General features: G+C 54.8%; 1 protein-coding gene across 7 annotated transcripts in view; it reads left to right on the forward strand.

The window, feature by feature from the left end:
* The window catches only part of PTPRE (protein tyrosine phosphatase receptor type E), a 149,200-nt gene that overhangs the window by 82,555 nt on the left and 48,876 nt on the right, over positions 1-17,769 (forward strand). Inside the window, exon 1 of one of the 7 annotated variants that reach the window (XM_072972114.1) lies at positions 4,827-4,843. The exons of 5 other annotated variants lie outside the window; for them this stretch is intronic. The gene's annotated coding sequence lies outside the window, so the exon portion shown is untranslated. Of the gene's footprint in view, positions 1-4,826; positions 4,844-12,936; positions 13,224-17,769 lie in introns of those variants that run through there. One more of the 7 variants, XM_031674021.2, reaches the window with a different exon arrangement.

Raw genomic sequence — 17,769 nt, forward strand, 5'->3', positions numbered from 1 at the left:
TCAGTTGCCCTTGAGTCGAACAAATTTTAAAGTGCTTACTCACATTCCAGAAGGGGCGCGAAGGGCTCTCTTCTGATCGCGCAGACTCTCCCCAGAGTCCCCTGAGGGCACCGCTTGCTCATTTTACAGACTCAGAGGGGGAAGGAGCTAGCCCGGGGCCACACAGCCCGTGGCCGGAGCTCGGGTCGCCTTGAACTGGTGGCCCAGGCTCTTCTCAGTACTTTCTGTGCTTCCGGGAGAGCAGCTGTGATTTAAAGGATACTGAAAGGAATTAACTCATTTGGTGTTTTAAAACTTGGGATTCTCCAATTCCCTAATTGTTGAAATGCCATTAATTCACTTGAGAGGCGGTTTCCTCAGCACGTTTCTCTTGGGTCAGGTCCCATACTGAGACACCCAAATTTCTCTCTCGTGTGAGCATGGTGGCCTCACCTCCGTCCGGCTCTCCTAGTCAGGTGGGCACACAGTGGGTCATCCAAGCCCTGATGCTTTGACAGAGAAAGAGGCCACAACTGAAAATGAGGCTGGCAGCGGTCATAACTGAGACTGCCCTGGGCAAGCAGGGCGTGTGGTCACTCTGCTCACAGTCACCAGGGGCATTCATCAGGCAGCCCCTAGGCACCAGGCCGGCTGCTGGTCCTGAACCAGACCCACGTGCCAGCCTGGAAGCCCAGTGGGCTCGCAGCCTGAGCACATCTCTCCCACTCCTGGCCTCGTCTGCACCTCGCATGCAGATGACTTCCCACCTGACAGGCGAGCTCTCGCCGGAAGGGGCAGGGCTGGGGGCTCCCAAGGCACGTTCTTGCTGCACGCTCAGCCGGGAGGCAAGAGAGAGCTGGGCACAGCTGGGTTTGGGAACTGACATTTTTCCTTTGAAGAACAAAAGACCACTCTCCATCCCTGGGGCACAGGAATGGTCCCCACCCTGTGCAGCGCCTGGCCTCCCTCCTCACACAGTCCCCCTTTCCCTTCCTCCCTGCCCTCCCAGGCGCTCTCTCCCTCTCTTTTTCCCAAATACAAATGTCAAAGCACTTGTCATCAGTTGCTTTATTAAATAACTGATAACTGATCCATTAAGTGGACGGCAGGCCACAGGCCAGCCTGTCCTGGAAGTCTTCCGTCTTAACCAATTGCCACCTCTGCCCTTGTCCACCGCTTTATGTGAACATACTTTGAGTTACAGTTTCCAGTGTAATTAATTTTAGCATGTGTGGGAGAATCACTGAGGTGGGAGCAAAGCCAATTTCCTGAACGTGGCATGTGGTTTGCTTTATAGTTTCTGTCATTCAGGCGAGGTTCAAGTGTTAAGCTTCTTGACTGAGGTCGAGATAAAGTATCCACAGATTATAAACTAGAATTCCAGGCTGGGAAATAGGTGTGAGGGTGCCGATGCAGGAGAATTCAGATGCATCCCACAAGGCTGGTTGCTAATCACTTCAGCATATGAATGGAGAAAAAAAGGGTTAGAAAACAAGTAATTGTCTTGTTTGGGGGAGTGCAGGCGCCCGTTTCTGGAGTGATCCTGGAAGAAGGCTGAGCGAGTGAGAGCCTGACCTTATAGAAGGCGGGAGTGGGGAACACTCCGGTTTGGGGTCTGGGAGCGCCAGGCAGGTGCAGCTGGACGTTTCTCTGGCCTTCCCGCATGCGCCACCTGCTGGTCGTCCCTGCTATTGCACTCAGGTTTCCAGCGACTGCGCATGCGTAAAAGCAGCCCCCCCCCCCCCCCCCCGCCTGTATTCTTGATGCTTCCAACTTCAGGTGCAAGTTGAGCTGTAAAAAAAGATTGAAATTATAATACTTGAATCACTTGAAGGCCCCTTGTTGGACAGTCCTATTCGTCTGGGCTTCCTCTTTCTAACTCCACGCTCATTTTTATGTGTCTGTCTGCCCCACTAGGTTGTGAGCATCCTGGGGGTGCCCTGCACCCACGGAGGGCACCACGGTTTGCACAGCCCCAGGAGGCTCTCAGCAGCCGTGGGTGGGTGCTTCGAATTTGTCAGCACAGAGGCTGCACCCAGAACGCGGAGGGGTGGGGCTGTAGCTGCCTCTTCCCACCTGATCAGAGCAGAACCTGGGCCAGAGAGTTCACTTGTGTCCCCGTGGGCCCTAACAGGCGGGCGCTGTGCCCCCAGATCACAGAGAAGGAAGAAGTTTCCAGAGGCAGGAGACTTGGCTGGGGTGACAGGCGGAGGAGCCCAGGTGTGACGCCAGCTCCACCTGTCGCCTGTTGGGGCCCTTTCCACTAGGCTGGCTGCCTCCTGGGGCCCCCCAGCAAGTCACAAGTCTGTTCTAGGACAGTTGCCATGTGGTCACTCAGGAGCCAAGCAGATTCCTGGCCAATAAACCCAACTTCTCTTTGCCCTCTGCCCATGACAGCAGGTGCAGGTTCTCCAGGAAGAGCAGTCAAAATAGCCACTGCTACCTTCTACCTTTGCTGAAAACCACACGTAAAGCTCCTCACCAAGGGAGAGACCCCAGCCTCAGGGAGGGGCTGGCACATCAGCTTCTCCCGACAGCCATGCTGCTAACCATCCAGGTTTCTGCTCGATTCAGGGGTCCTGATGATGCCCGAGGCGTGGGAGAGGCATCCTTTCCTGCCCGTGGGGGCTTCCCAAAGGCAGGCATGGGCTCTTAGTCCCTGAGGCTTCTTGAGCACTCAGGACATATATGCTGAATGCAGGAGTGAAGCAAACTTTCAAATGGCCCAGCTCAGTCACTCCCCACTCCCACCTGGACCCACTGAAGTTCTTTCGAGGGGCGGGCTGGTCCCTGGCCAGGGCAGAAATTCCTCGAAGGCAGCATCTCTGTCTAATCCGTAGATTAAACAAGGCCTCCTTCTCTGCTCTGTGTCCAGAAGACATTTAGTAAATATTTGTTGAATGAATAAACACACAGACAATTCTGTATTACTGGCTCCCGGCCGTACTAAAATCAACGTTTCTTTAAAATTTCATGAGTGCCCCAGTGTGAGAGCAAAGCGTTTTAAGGGATAGGCATGAATTTTCTCTTAAAGGGAAGAGTATCTATTTATTAATATTCCCAAGGGGTAACTTTTCGGTTTGCTGCTGCACTGTGTTATAATTCTCCATAATTATGTGGTGTTGATTGTAGTTTACCAACAGAGCATCAATAAAGAAAAATGTAACCCTGGAACTACTTTACTTAAAGCGCTTAGCCTTACACTTAATTAGCTGAGTTGGGGATGGCAGAGAGAATGTTCTCCCCCAGAACTGTGAGGAGAGGAGACACGGAGTCCTCCTGCAGGGTCCGTGTGGTCTGAAGCAACAGCAGGCAGCGTCTCTCTTAGAAAACCTGTTGGTATAATTTAAAAGTGGAGGGAGAGTCACAATTCTTAGTGCCCCTGGGGGCTGGTGGCTGACTTTGGATGGAAGTCAACATGAAGAGAAAAGCAATCATGTACACAGGCAGCCCCAGTACCATTGCACAGTAGACGCCAGTAAGTAGCTGAATGAATGAAGCTCCAATGGACTTATGTAGGTTATACCCGATGACCTTGCTTCGGGCATGAAATGGGCCAGACCTTCAGAAGGGATCCTGGCCCTGTGTCCCCGCTGGATACGTAGTATTGTGTACCCACCATGTGTAGTGTTGAGGTGTCCAGGGAGGGTCCGAAGCAGCTTCTTTGAGTCCTTAGTTGCAATTTGGGGGCAAATTTTTCTTCCAAAGAACCAGAGGTGCTAAATAATTCATGCACATTGTTTCCCAATTAACATTTTTCAGAAGATGCCGGCAATTCTTTGAAGTCTCTCCTTCTTAAGGGACAGCGACCCGCTCTGCTGGGCTGGGCCAAGCTTCTGCCCTAATTAGACAGTTACACAAGAGACCTGAGTGAGGAGGGTGGATTTACTTTTAATAAAAGAAGATTAAAAACTGGGTATCTGCAGCATATTAAGAAGACTGAACCAAATTAAAATCCTCCCACAGCTGTGGATGGTCGTGGCCTGAAAAGGAAGTGTTTCACTTGGAATTACTAAAACTTCTTGCTTTGAGTCAGGAGAAAAATTCAGGCTCCCCCCAGCCTGAGTCTGGAATCATTTTGTTGGCGTTCTGAGTCACAGTACTGGGGAAGGAGAGGCACTTTAAATCCAGACATCCGGGTGAGGTGTCCGTTTGTGGAGTGGCAGCCAAGGCTGAGTGATGAAGGAGGCGGAGTGAGGGCCACCACGTGGCTGCCGCCCGTCCAGGCTCTAGGTGAGGGACCAACCCACGCAGCCTGGCGGGAATTCAGGCCAGACCTGGTTTCCCAAGAGAAGTCAGATCTCCAGACTTTATGTCGGCTCTCCCTCTTTTTAAATATCTCAGACTAATTTAAATGCTTTTAAATCATCGTCACACACCTACTCCTTGAAGCCAGCAACTCCACTTTTAGGCATTCATTTCAAATGAATGAAAAACACTTGTCCACAAAAAGGCTGGTACCCAAGTTCATAGCAGCTTTGCTCGTAATAGCAAAAAACCTGGAAAACAACCCAAATGTGTATGAAGAGGAGAATGGGTGAGCAAAGTGTGGTAGTCGTGCAGTGGGAAATTCTTCAGCGGTGAACAGGGGTGGACCTTCGACGCCCACGGCAACGTGGATGAGCCTTGAATACCGGTTGAATTCAAGAAGCTGGACACACAGGAGTGTTACGGTTCCATTCACAGGAAGCTCAAGGACAAGCGGAGCCAATCGTCTCTGTAGATAGGAACCAGAGTCGTGTGTGCTGCTTGGGATGAGGGACGAGCGAGCAAGAAGGAAGTTTCTAGAAAAATGGCAGATGGTCTTCATTGTGACTGCATGGGGATATGCATCTGTCAGAGCTCATCAGATCATACTCCAAAGGTATGTGCATTTGACTGCATATAACTGTATCTTTAAAAAAAGGAAAACTTTTAGAACACAATGCACATCAAACCCAGACTGTCTGCAGGTCGCATGGAGTCAGCCGGCTTGCATTTGCGACCTCCGTGCTGCGGGGAGTTTTTACCCTTGCATCAGCATCCCCGGAACCGTCAGCCCCCAGGTGGGGAAACACAGCCGTCACAAGCAGGTGTGATGTGGCGTAAGGGGGCAGGAGGGACCCTCTCATCAATTGCTGCCCACCCCATGGCCCCTGCAAGGGTACCATTTGAATTTACTGCTCTGATTGTGACTTTTCTTTGAATGCAGAGGAATGTGTTCACCTTGCCCAGAGCAAAGTGGCAGTGGCATATGAGCCTTCCTTGAGTTCCTGACGAGGGGGCCTGTGTCCACTGAGGTGCCTGTGCTGGCTAGGGTCTCAGGGGACAGGGACACAGGGCAGAAAGCCCACCTTTGCCCCAGATCCATCAGCCAGGCGCTGGGTGACGTCCCTCACGTCCCGCCTTTACTCTGCAAGGGTTTAACCGGGAATGTGGGCGAGGAGGACGCACATCCGAGAAAATGGAAGGCAGACCTATCCAGGCACATCCATTGAGCACCTACTGTGTACTTGTTGGGCCATAGAACGGAAGGGGCTCAGGTGCAGGTGGGGAACAGACAGGGCAGTCAGCCGGGGTGCCTGGCAGTGAGCAGGCAGCCTGGAAGCGGAGCACCCAGGGCCCAGGGGCACGGTTCCTGGAGAGCTTGGCTGGGATCAGGGTGCTGAAGGTCAAGAGGAGTTTGCCTGGCAGAGCAGGGGCGGTGGGTGAGAGCCAGGTAACCCCTACCTTTGAGCAGCAAGAGACCCGGCATGTTTGCTGGGCAGTGGGGCGGGGGGACTGGAAGGGCAGATCTCAACCCTGGGGACAGTGGAAGCCACTGAAGAGAAGGATGCAGCAAGATTTCTACTTTGTGAAAATCAAGACCTTGGCAGCCTTGAAGACTGGCTTCAGGGGGCCCTCCTCCTGCCTTCCCTGCAGGGCCTGCCCCACGCAGGTCTGGCCCCGGGCTGGGGAGCTTCTCACACCCCGGCACGCCCGCAGACTGCCGCTGCCCTCCACCCTTATCCTCGGGTTGAGAGTATGTTCTGGGAATTTCCAGAGAGCACTGACAGATGGAGGTGGATTCTGGAGGTGATCGCAGCTGTGGGGTGGGGAACAGGAGAGTGACTTCTTAGACCCACCGCGTCCTGTCTGCGGATCTGAATCCCCGTCCTTCTTGGCCGGATGGGAAGCACCATCAGGCTCCTGCTGCCGCTTATCTCAGGGGCCTTACAGGTAGCAGCAGATCCACCCGGCTGCGCGGCATTTCTGGCTCTAAGTCAGACACGGTACCGGCGTCTTAGCTCCCAGTGTCCTGCCTATGGAATCTCCCATCTCGTGGGCTAATCAAAATAGGTCTCACTGATGAAGCCAAAATCTATGTTCACGTGTCCTTGGCGACGTGCTCGTTTCCCAGAAGTCGAGTGGGACGGGGCGGAGTTGGTGAGCCCCACTGACGGCGGCTCCCCAGCCACCAGGTCTGAGGGGGCAGGAGAGGGGGCATCTCGTCTGCAGTCGGCACCCCAGGCTTGTCTCTTCGGAGCCCCAAGCTGCCCCCTGCCCAGTGCTCCCGGAGCAGCTCCCTGGTGCCTGTCCCTCCAGAGAAGTAGGAAACCAAGACAGCTGGAAAGTGGGGGCCTCAACTTCAGGGTGTGCTGCGCCCCGGGCTCTCCCATTCTGCAGGCTACCCAGTCCCCATCCTGTGTCCCATCCCCTGCCCCTGTCTGTCTTTCTCTGCCACAGACACACACACACAGCATCTTTAATGGGCTTCTAGAAAAATGACTTATTTAATGTTCCCGCTCCACCAAGGAGACACTGCATTGAACCAAGGACTCCAGCAGGGCCAAGGGCAGGGTGTGTTTCATCTCAGGCTTTGGGGGCCCCCCTGGGCCCCTCCCTCTGCCACCTCCCAGGCAGGACTGTGCCGGATTCAAGCAGGGCCCTGGGAACCTGGGAGGTCTAGCTTTGAATCCCAGCCCTGCCACCTTCTACACGACCCCAGTCCCTTGCTTGGCCTTCCTGAGCCTTGGTGTCCCCAACCGGGAGAGTGGAAGTGGCAGTACTTGCACCAGGGCCACTGTGAGGACCCACCGGGAACGTGGCCGTGGAGTGTGGCCGGCACCCAGAGGGCTAGCAGGCAGGCCGGACTCCGCTCCAGGTTCTTCCTGTTTCTCGAAATACCGGACATCCAGGCTCCTCTGTGGGATGTGCCTTCAGTAGCCAGAGCTGGCGGGGACTGTTAGCCTGGAACGCCAGTCTGCCATGTTGTGGCCCTCTGATGGAGTGTCCTGCTTCAGCCCGACCCATCCACTCATCCACTCATCTGGTCGTGGGTGTTGGGCAGACATCCTGGAGCCCCACTGTGTGCCCTGGGGGTGTCCCCAAGGCTCCCCTTGGACCGAGGTCTCAAATCCAAGCCCGGGTAGTAAATAGAGAGGAGATGGAAGGCGTCCCAGGCCAGGGTCCTGTGAGAGGTGCAGGGTGACAGCACCCACTGTGCCCTTGGAGGACCCCTGCCCTCTGCACATGGGCTGCGAGGCTGACAGTCTGGCTTTGCCCAAACTCAGAGTGAGGGTCTCTGGGCAGGGACCCTCGTTACAAAGAAGCACCGAGAGTCTCCCTCAGGGAGATCAGGACGCTTTCCCTGGTTCCCGGAAGGCGTTGCTGGGAGGTGGAGGCTGTGTGTGTGTGTGTGTGTGTGTCCGCGCTTGTGGAGAAATTATGCTCGGAGGCAGGATAATCGATCGTTAGTAACTGACAGTGGCCCTTCCTACTGAAATGTCAGAATTTAAGCCGCACAGCGATGTGCTGTAGATGTGAGGGGTGCACACTTGTGCATCAGCAAATCCTCACTTTGCTCTCGGCGTGAGCACTACGTCTGGCAAGAATGCAGATCCGGTTTTTACTTGATTTTGATCTTGCTGATTGATCTCTTGACCCCAAGTTCAGATACATAATCAGATCAGAAATGCAAGCAGTTTTTTTCACTGAATTTCTGCCGTTTGGTCGCCAACGACAGAAACCTGCTGAAGGGACAGGCCAGTGCGCTAAACAAGCTGCCTCGGTCTCACCACGGCACAGCATTTGGGCTTCAGAGCCAGGACAGCTGGGTAAATCTGGAGCCATCCTTGCCTCGGCTGATACTGACACGAAGCCAGCACGCTTGGTTTTGCACGGACAAAATGGCCAGTCACTTCTGCAGGTCCGCCCTGCTGTGCTCCCCGGGGCTGCTCCGCTGGGGCCTGTCCCTCTGGTTTCACGTGGGTCAGATAACCAAGAGCACTACGTGGGACGGGCTCACAGCACAGAGGCTCCGGGTCCGTCCCGGGGGCCGTGAAGGTCCAGCCTGGGGCCCACAGGGGTGATGGACTCTACTGGGAGCCACGTGATTTGATGGGAGGTGAAGCCACGCCAGCCCTGTCTCCCTGAAGGAGAGCACTTGTGCACGTGCGTCTAGTTGCTGCAGGTGCCGAGACCCCACGTCTCAGGTGCAAGGGGCATCCGTCCGCCACGTGCTGCACTGACGCTGAGGAGACCCTGACCTCCCGGGGCGGGGCTGGGGTCCTCATCCTGTGAGCCTCCATGCGAGCAAACCCCAGCATGTTTGGAAGACGCTCACTGAACGAACGGAGGCAGGTGGGGTTCAGTGGAAGCTGAAGTACAATGACTGGCTGGCGCCTTGTTCCGTGTCAGCATGCCGCCTCAGGGCGGCTTCTGCGCCCGCTCTCCCAGGGCCACCTCCTCCCTCCCCCAGGGAGTGGGTGCTCGGGAACACACGCTGTTTCCAGAATTAGCCCAAGCAGAGCATTCGCAAGAAGGTAAGACTACTGCTACTAGCCTCCCCAAGCGTACGGCCCCTCCGAAGCCAAGTGTCATTCAGCGCTCCATCGCCTGCTCCCGTCGGGGCCCTAGGTTCCACAGCGGTCACTTCTGGTTTCACTGTGCTCGAGAATCTTGCCACCCATCACAGGACCTAGATTGCCTGCTACAGCAGGGTGGGTGAAGGTCCAAAGACACCCTGGAAATTACTCTTGGGGAGAAACAAAGAAAGGAAAAACATGATGTTGGCGTTTCAAGTGTCTTACTGGATCTTTTCCCTTTTGATTCTCCTGAGATTGCTTTTAGGTGAAGGGTCACCGTTCTTTATTTGACTTTTTTTGTCAATTCTACGGTTTTTCCCACAGGCTTTGATTTCCTGTGTAATCAGCCTCGATTTTCAGGAACAATCCTAGATCTGCATTCAGCCATTGATCACTGGCAGAGCGTGTGCCCAGGCGACTGGCGTATTTGCTGAGATAAATTAACCCACGGCTGCAGCAAGGGTATCTAAGCAGTTAGATGGAGGATGTTGGTTTCTGGTCCCTGGAGGCAGGAGTGGAAGTGCTGGTTTATTTATGGACCCTGTTGGAAGGACGTCACAAATTGATTTACTGATACAGCCCAGATGAAAGGCAAATGAAAGTCACAAGGTAGGGGAAGTGGCCTTTACCTGAGCAGCCCCTCGAAGGTATTCTGACCGTATTCTGAAGCCCTGGAGAGTTCTTCACACACCTGGCACACCTCCATCCCCTCCTCCATCCCCTGGGGCACCCAGGGCATCTGCCCCCTGCAGCTGCACTTCTCAGGCAGGACCTAGATGAGACCCAAGTGAAGAAACAGGGCAAGTGAGGCTGCCCCCTGTGCCTCTAATAGCCTTTCTGCACTGGCAGGTGGGACCCGAAGGCCCTGCCGAGCATTCGTCAGGCTTCTAGTGAAATTCGGGTCCAGAAAAGGTGGCCAAGCAGATTCAGAAGGGGCGGGGCCTGTCCTCCCCTACCCTGGGCTGTCTCCCTGGTCAGAGGCCCAGATTCCCACCAGAGCTTCTCCCAGAAGCATCCTGACAACTTTCCTGGGTGGTGCGAACTCTGCCCTCCCCCTGCGCTCCCCGCCCCTCCAGGCGGTGCCCGGCCTGAGATGGCCTGACTCCCAGGAGCTGTCATTCAAGGTCAGAAAGTTGAGCAGACAAGAAGGCAAATGGATCAAAGACCACCAGCTGCACGTGCCTGCGGAGACCTCCAAGGCCTGGGTCCGGGGTGGAGAGAGCAGGCTGCCCAGGGCGGTGGCAGGGGCGGGGCCTGAAGGTGGGTGAGACGCCAAAGTGGACGAGGATGCGAGTGGCATCTGCCCAGAGAGCCGTGTGGACAGAGCCCAGAGATGATGGCTGAGATGGACAGAAACTACCCCAACTCCGGGGTCACCCTTCAGGGAGACGGCGGCACTTTGGGCGGTAGCACCTGGACCCCTCCGTGCATATTCACGTCCGAGGTGGTGAGAGTGCCTTTCCCAGGGAGAAAAGACCACCATTCAGATCTGCTGTGTGTACATCGGCGGCGCCCCCCGCCCAGGGCCAAGCGACTTCTGCTTGAAAAGCTAACAGGAACTGAGAAAGTACTGGGGCTGGATCCTTGGTGCCTATTCACTGTTGTTTCCTTATAGCTGTAGGCATTAATATGCTGTTTGCAGGATCATAAATAGTTATTCTGTAATAATAGTTTGGTTTTGGTAAGATCCAAAGACTGTCCCACCAGAGCTACCTTACTGCTGAGGGGGTCATTTGTAATGAATGAAGGATTCGGTGGTGGTGTATCTTCTGTGCAATGACGTCCAGCCACTGCAAGTGCAGGAAAAATGAATTATCGGTAGTTTCTGAAGCTCGCGAGCAACTGATAGTGAGACATCATTCGCAGCGTCTGGGATTAGGCAGCCAAACCTTCATCCGTCCTGCTGTGGTAGGAAGGCTGGTTTCCTTCTCAATGGGGGGAAATTTTATCCAATGAAATTCCAGCTGTCGTTCGTTCCTGTCGTGTTGGGCCCCAGTCGTAGAAAGTTTTATGGTCTCTAGCAGGTGATTGATCAAGGGCTTGTTGGTGTTCAAACAAATTCAAGTCCAGCTTTGGGGCTGGTTTGAATGAGCTTCTGAGAAGCTTTCTTAGGCCTTGAGCTCTCTGTGGTTCTGTCGTCTTTAGTGCAAAGGAGAAAAACATTCTTCTTACAGAGTAAACACCTCACCTTTTCTTCATCTTTAAGAGGGCCAGGTACATAATTGGAAATAAGCAAATGGGTGCATGGCCCGTAGGAAATTGCAGTTACCCCTTAACAGAGTCGCTGACGCGCCAGTGTTCTTCCCCGTCCCTCCTCGTGGCCTGACAGAGTGCCCCTCCCCCGTGCTGACCTGCCCGAGCGCCTGGCCCCGCTCAGTCGGCAGGCAGGGCGCTCGGGGAGGACCAGTGCGTCAGAGGTTGGGGCTTTACCTTTTTCGGGTGATTTAAAAAGAGTCTTTGATGCAGTCAGTTTCAGCATGTAATTCACCAGTGTGCATAGAGGCCTTCAGCAGTGTGTGTGTAACAAAGCACAGAGATGAATTACAAAGCACCTTTCATTCTCAGACACAGTGGGTTTCCTGGATTCTCTGAAGAGCAGTTGCCGCTCTGTTGCCGTGTCAGCATCAGGGGCAGGAGGGTCGGTGGAACTCCCAGCGAGGACACTTTGCTTGGGATTCTCTGCCTTTTCCTTTGATGGTGCCCCTCCTTTGCTCAGGGAAATGCCTTCTCCAGATTCTAAGCCTTTCACTAAGCGGGTAAGCTCAGCACACGGCCAGCCAAGGATGGAAAAATAGGTTTATTGCCCTACTTTATGGATGAGTAAACTGAGACATCACATCCAAGCCACCTGCTTCCCCCACCTCAATCTAACAACTTAAATTTCCAAGAGACCAGTCAAATTTGAGTAGAGGCGGAACTTTCAGGCTTCGTGTCTCCCCCCTTGTATACCCTCTTCCTTCCAGAATGTACCCGTTCATTCAACAAATCAAGCTGTTCTTGTTCTTGAACAGTGTAAAGGTCAGTTTACAGGAGTAAACTGACGAGTCAGCAGCAGACTTGTGGGTGGAAGCCAGGTCCCCCGCCCCGCGTCCCTGCACGTTCCCTGCGGGCCCGAGCCCCTCACCCAGCCTCGCCCTGTCTGAATCCGTGCCGGTTACAGGCGACTCCCACACGCCTTGTCTCTTTCGAGCCACCAACCTCATGAACACAGAGAAGACCAGCATGACCCAAGGACTAGAGAGAAATTAAATGTCATGTACCCACTGCCCCATCACAGAGGACAAATTACCCACTTTTTAGGAAAAAGTTATAAAGATCTATGTCCGATCACGATGACAAATTCTATGGACGTTATTAAACAGAAAGTTTCCTCATTGAGACTTCAATTTCACTTCAAACAGTCCTCAAACCGGGCCTGTGATGTTTGGGACCAAACCCCCAGTTCTGCTGGGAAACTCTCAGATTCCTCGAGAGTCTCAGCTGAGGGTCTGGGGCCGCCTGCGCCTGCGTCTGACAGCTGACCCTGTGTCTGCCTAGGCCAGGACAGGGGAGCTCTCAGGACCACGGACTGGCCAGGGGTCCCCTTACTAGTGGCCATGGTAATAATGAGTGTTTGTGCAGTGGAGTTTCCTGCCCGCACTGTGCAGACGGGGCCTTGTGTCTGGAAGGATCCAAGTTGTCAGGACTCCGTTGAGACCCTGATTCTTGAAAATCTGACCCATCAGGTGAATGAGCTGAGCTTCTGCTGGGGCTTTCTAAAGGAGCATGAAAGTCTAACAGCAAACTAACTCCCAGACTGGACACATGGAAATCGCCGCCGCCGGGGCCACTGGAGGAGAAGGGACATCAGCAATTGTGCGTGGTCACAGCTTCCACGGAGGGAGGACTTGTGCCCCCTGGGGACCTGGGGACCCTGGGGCCAGCCCTGCTGGCTCCCGTGGCCTCATAGCGATTGGCCACCCCTCCCCTCCCTTCCCCCGGCTCCCCAGTTCCCCCACCTGTCTGACTCTTCTGGGAAGTCCTCGTGGCCTTCTCTCTGGGAGCCTCTAGGCATCAGTGGTCCCAGCGTTCACTCGATGCCCCCTTCTCTCTCTTTCGCTTTTCTCAGGTCCTTCATCCATTGCCAAGGTCACCTGCCTACTGGCAGCTCCAACGCTCCACCTCGAGCCATCACTCCTTCCGAGCCCCGCACCTGCTTGACGGACATCACCTGCTGGGTGGTCTGCAGGGCTGCAGACTTGACCCTGAAGCCACTGTCCCGCCCCTCCCTCAAACCAGCTCCTGCCCAATGTCACTTTCTCCGTAAAGCTCCCCTCTGTTCTCTACGACTCTGACACATTCTGACAGGGGAACCAGATAGAGCAAACTGAAACTGGGCCGAGGAAGCCCAGTGAAGTTTAAGCTCCCAGTTAACAGCAGGTAAGCCGTAGTGTGAGTGTGCCCATTAACACTTGGGGTGCACTGACATCTGGGTGTCCTGTGTTCTGTCTGGCAACCCTGCTTCCCAAGTAACTCTCCAGTCTCACTGCGATGCGTCCCCAGTCCTTCCTGTTTCTTGCCTGGATGCCGACGTCCTCAGGATCCCAGAGCCCCCCAGACATCGAAACTCCATCCTGTCCCTTGTCCGAGGCTGTTAACCCTGGAAGCTGCCCGGCGTGGCCGTACTGCTCCCTGCTTTCAAACTGAAAGCTGGACAGTCCTGGGCTCCCTGGGGCAAGTTGGTCACCCTACACTGTGCCCTGGAAGACCTGGCACGGAGGCGGGTCTCAGGCTTGATGGAGAAAGGAGCAGAGCGTGGAGCGTGCGGGCCTGGGTCGGGGTGGGGAACCTCCACCCGCCGTGTGCCCATAAGTCTCTGAGCTCCTCCTCCTTTGTAAAGTGAGGAGCCGTCCTAACACCTAACACCACCTGACACCTCAGGGAGACTGTGTTTCAAGGATGGACAGAAAGTCGGAAGTGAGGGTACATTGTGAATGCCGAGTTGCATGTGAGCTGTCTGTGGGTGGGCGAGTGTTTACATAGGGGGTGAGGACTGAAGGGTCCGGGAAAGCAAGTCCTCAAAAACTCCAGAGGGTGGAAAGGTCGGCAAACTGCTCTCCTGCGCCAGCAGTGACAGGGAGCTCCCAGCCTGTGACCCCACGGAGGAGGGCCCCACAGCTCTGCTCTCTCCTTGGGTGCCCGTTCCCCAGCGCCGGGGGTGGGGCACCTCCTCGCCTGACCTCCCCGTCCCCGTCTGTCCGAGGCCGAGGTGGCGCCCGCCTCGCTGGGTGGCTGTCAGAGGAGCGTCAGAGGGGGAGACCCTGGAGGACGCCGTGGGCAGTGGGGCCCTGCCCGGCGACACTGCGCAGCCTCGCCTCACCCCTTTCTCCCGCCTCGTTTCTCCCCCTTTCTCTCCTCACACACGGACTTCTCTGTGCTCGTCTCCTCTTAATGATGTTTCACTGGTTTTCCGTTTAGACGTGTGCAATTGCTTTGTTCAAAAGCAATTAAGTTCCCACCTTCACCGGCTCAGATAAAAAGCACCCCTTTGCATCCTTTCCTCTTTAACAAGCAGAACCTTCTCTGAAAAGGCAGGACCGCTGTGGGTGCGCGTGGGGCGAGCTGACTCTGCACATCTTACTGCGTAAGGGGTTTGTATGATTATTATTAAAATCTCCCATCCACTAAGTGTATTCGGACCTGAAGCTTGGGGAAGGTCTGGATTTGTTTTTTCCTTTACCCTGAAAGTGCATCTTTCTTCTTCCCCTATATGTACAAAAGGAATAATTTGGCAAGGAGGGTGTAGCTTGGTGGTAGAATGCGTGCTTAGCAAGCACGAGGTCCTGAGCTCGGTCCCCAGTACTGCCATTTAAAATATAAGTAATAGATAAATCTAACTACCCCGCCACAAATTTTTTTAAATAGTAATTTTTCCCAATGGGTAATATTTTTCTGGTCTTATAGAAAGTGGACAGGGTGGAATTAGGTGGCAGTCACTTAGGTAATCAAGGCTCGGAGTGGTCTCTGCTTCCTGGCGAGGTCCCAGAGGCTGGGGGGCGCTCAGCTCCGTGCCTGGCAGACAGAGCTGGACTTGTCTTACGGGGGTGATTGCAGGGAACTGGTTCTCCCTTCCCAGTCCATTCCCCAGGCGAGCGGCTGAGGAAGTCCGCTGTCTGTCTGCACGCCTGGTGGTGGTGGTTTTCTGAGCAGCGTGCATTCCCGGCGGCCTGCCAGATGGAGGGTGCCAGGCACTCCAGGTCCCTCCCTCGCTGCCCCGCGGGTGCTGAGGGGGCCCCTGACCACAGGTGAAGAGCAGCGCTGGTTGGCTTCCTGGGAGCATTTGGGCCCTGCGTGTGACCATCCTCAAAGCTGCCTCCCCACCTGCCCCAGGGTGGGTTTGTCCACAGGCAGAGTTTGGCTCCTCCTCCTGGCCTTCACTTTGCCCGCTAACCCAGAAACATGGGGGTGGGGTGTGCGCATAACTGTGTGGGCCTGAGAGCGGGTGGGGGGCTGTGAAACTCCCCATCCGCGCACCTGCGGTAGTGCCTTGTGCGCAGGTGGACCTCGAGGCGTCTGTAAAGCAGTGTGGTGTCACCTGAAGGGGGTGATGGCTGGTCTTTCTCTTTCCCCTTGCCCTCTGCTGCAAAGGTCTGGCCTTGTCTGCCCCGGAGGTGCCTGCCTCCAGTTAGACAGCCGGGTGGTGGCTGTGGGAGGCTGTCCAGGGGCCTGGCTGCTTCGCCACCCAGGCCAAAACCCTTTCCTCCTGCTGCCTGAGCCCAGAGCTGACATGCCAGTCACCACAGGACCACCCTGCAGACCCGTCACCGAGGTCTCCTCTGGGGTGCCGGTCCCAGCTCAACGCTGTCTGCAGAGCCGTGGGGGTCCCGGCTCCGGGACCACACGTTCCATCGTGGAAACAGCAGATGCTTCACGCCCGGGCCGTGCACAGCTCTGGCTGCTTCCAGAAGCAGCCGTGGGGAGCTGGTCTCCCCGGGAAATACCAGCGGTCACTTGCCGAGTGTCCCTGCAGCACGGGGCGTGCTCCGGTTGACAGTGGGGTCCAGGCCAGTCTGATGAGTGACAGTTAACAAGATTCACTCGCATTTATTATCTGCTTGGAGCCTCTTGTTTTACTAATTGGGAAGGAAGGTCAGAGAGGTGAAGTGTTCTGGGGAGAACCCTCATCTGAGGGCGGGTGGGAGAGCAGAGAGAGAGAGGATGAGAGAGATGCTGATGGCAGCTGGGTCTTCAGTCTCAGAGGAAGATGGGGAGGAATCTGCTCTCATGGTGCCTAATGGTTTTACTTCCTCCCACCACGTTCCCCAAGCCTCTCCCCTGTGCCGGATGGAAATGTGCAGGACAGCTGCTCTGCCCTCAGGAAGCCCTGGGGCAGGGGACATCCCGCCTGGGGAGTTAGCTTTTACGCAGCCCTACTGGAAAGCTTTCACTGGAGGTCTTCACATAAACCATCCACAGCGTTGCCAGGAGAGACCTTTGATCTTCCTTATCCTGGGAAGGTCCTGGGGCTCCCTAAGGGCTCCACCTTCTCTGCACAACCCCTACCCCCACCCCGCGCCCAGCTTCTGCTGCCTCTCTGCCTCTTCCTCCCACTCCCCACCTGGACCAGTCCACTCCTCACTGAGAAGACAGCCCTCTCCCCAGGCAGCCTTTCAGACCTGTCTGGGTGGCTGTGGGCATCCCTGCCTGGTGCTCCCACCCCACCATGTGCGTCCCCCTCCTGGCCCATCTGAGTCGCCTTGTGATTATTTAATTATTTTATTTCTCCTGCGGAAACACAAGCTCTGAGGGAGGTAGGCGGTGCTGGTTGCCTTTCCAGACTTTGGCAATAACTCAGTAAACATTGCCGAAAGAGGGATGAATGAATGAGCAGATGATCAAACCAACAGATAGTTGCAGGTCTACAGAGTTCACTCAGTTAGCAAGTAAACTCGTTTCTTTGAATTCAAATGTGTGTGTGAACCCAGCCACTAAAGTTTAGTCCACGTCTCATCCAAGGTGTGTGGATGCAGCCTGGCCCGCTGCCGGCTCATGACAGGGAGCCGCCCGGCCCTTAGAGATGGTCCCCTCCTCCTCCGCCATCCGCGTTCCTGAGTGGAGGGTCAGTGGGGGTGGGTGGGCCTCAGCGTCCGGTGCCGCCTTCTCAGCGAGAGATGGTGGGAGGGCCACTCATGCTAGCCTCTCACTGAGCCGCAGGCGACCGCTGCATCTGCATGTACTGACTGACTCTTGCAGAACTCTGGGCCTGAGGGTGACGATTGAAGATGCAGGACACACTGCTCTGCGGAGCGTGGCTTCTCATTTGGATCAAAGGGCCCTTCTGGGCCGGTTTTGCTCATGTTCAGCCCCAGGTTCCACTGTGCACTTACCAAAGGTGAAGTGAGAGCTGCTAACGGCCCGGTAGTAGACGAGCTTCACAAGCCGTCAGAGGCCAGTTTGAGATCAGTGTCAATTTCACAGTGATTTTCAAAGAAAAAACAGTTCATTCCAATATTGGTTCTGTTGTTTTTCATCCATTTCATAGAATCCAGCCACAACTTGAAAGTTCCTTCTGTCAATGGTGAGCACCCGGCAGGATCACTGATGTTCCTGCAGATGCAGGAACACCTGTGATGTGATGATTTGTTTCGTAGGATAACGTAAGCGTACAAATGCTGGTGAAGCTTAGCGTTTGGGGTAAATGTGTCACCCTTGAAATGCTTGTGGTGTACAAATCATTCATAATTGTGTCCAAACCAACTGGATGTTCCGTCAGTTAAAACAAGCAGTAGGTGTCAAGACTTTATCAATGATGGTAAATAACTACAGGAGTACTTGAGCTCAAAGTGGACGGTCATGAGGCTGATGTGGGACTTTTTTAAATACTCTGGCTTGGTGGCATGGTTTTCTCTTCCCTGTCCACCATCAGATTTCAGAAATGTTTGAGCCGCCGAAAGAATTACTTTGTAAATCAATCTAAGTGTCCAAA

This window comes from Vicugna pacos, chromosome 11, assembly GCF_048564905.1.
Source record: "Vicugna pacos chromosome 11, VicPac4, whole genome shotgun sequence".
Lineage (NCBI taxonomy): Eukaryota > Metazoa > Chordata > Mammalia > Artiodactyla > Camelidae > Vicugna > Vicugna pacos.